This window comes from Haliaeetus leucocephalus, unplaced genomic scaffold (assembly GCF_000737465.1).
Source record: "Haliaeetus leucocephalus isolate CR32 unplaced genomic scaffold, Haliaeetus_leucocephalus-4.0 Scaffold186, whole genome shotgun sequence".
NCBI lineage: Eukaryota > Metazoa > Chordata > Aves > Accipitriformes > Accipitridae > Haliaeetus > Haliaeetus leucocephalus.
Genome location: NW_010972622.1, coordinates 1,142,717 through 1,142,953, shown reverse-complemented (window position 1 = coordinate 1,142,953; position 237 = coordinate 1,142,717). Strand labels below are relative to the sequence as shown.

At 77.6% G+C, this 237-nt stretch overlaps 1 protein-coding gene across 1 annotated transcript in view; it reads right to left on the bottom strand.

Moving 5' to 3' along the window:
* The window catches only part of NXPH4 (neurexophilin 4), a 13,774-nt gene that overhangs the window by 13,285 nt on the left and 252 nt on the right, over nt 1–237 (bottom strand). The window lies entirely within an intron of this gene.

Here is a 237-nt window from a genome sequence, read left to right as displayed (position 1 = left end):
GGGGGGTGTACGGGGGCTGCACCGGCGGCGGGGCCCCCCCGCTGCTGCCCCCGCCCCGCGGAGCCCTCCGGCCCCCAACTGCGCCCGATGTCCGAGCGCGGTGCCCCGCACCCCCCGCGCAGAGTCCGGGACAGCCCCGAGCCCTCTCCAACTTGGGGCGAGCAGGACCCCCCCCCCCACGCTGTCCAATCCCTGGCCGGGGCCCCCCCGCCATACAACTCTCCCATTCACCTCCCT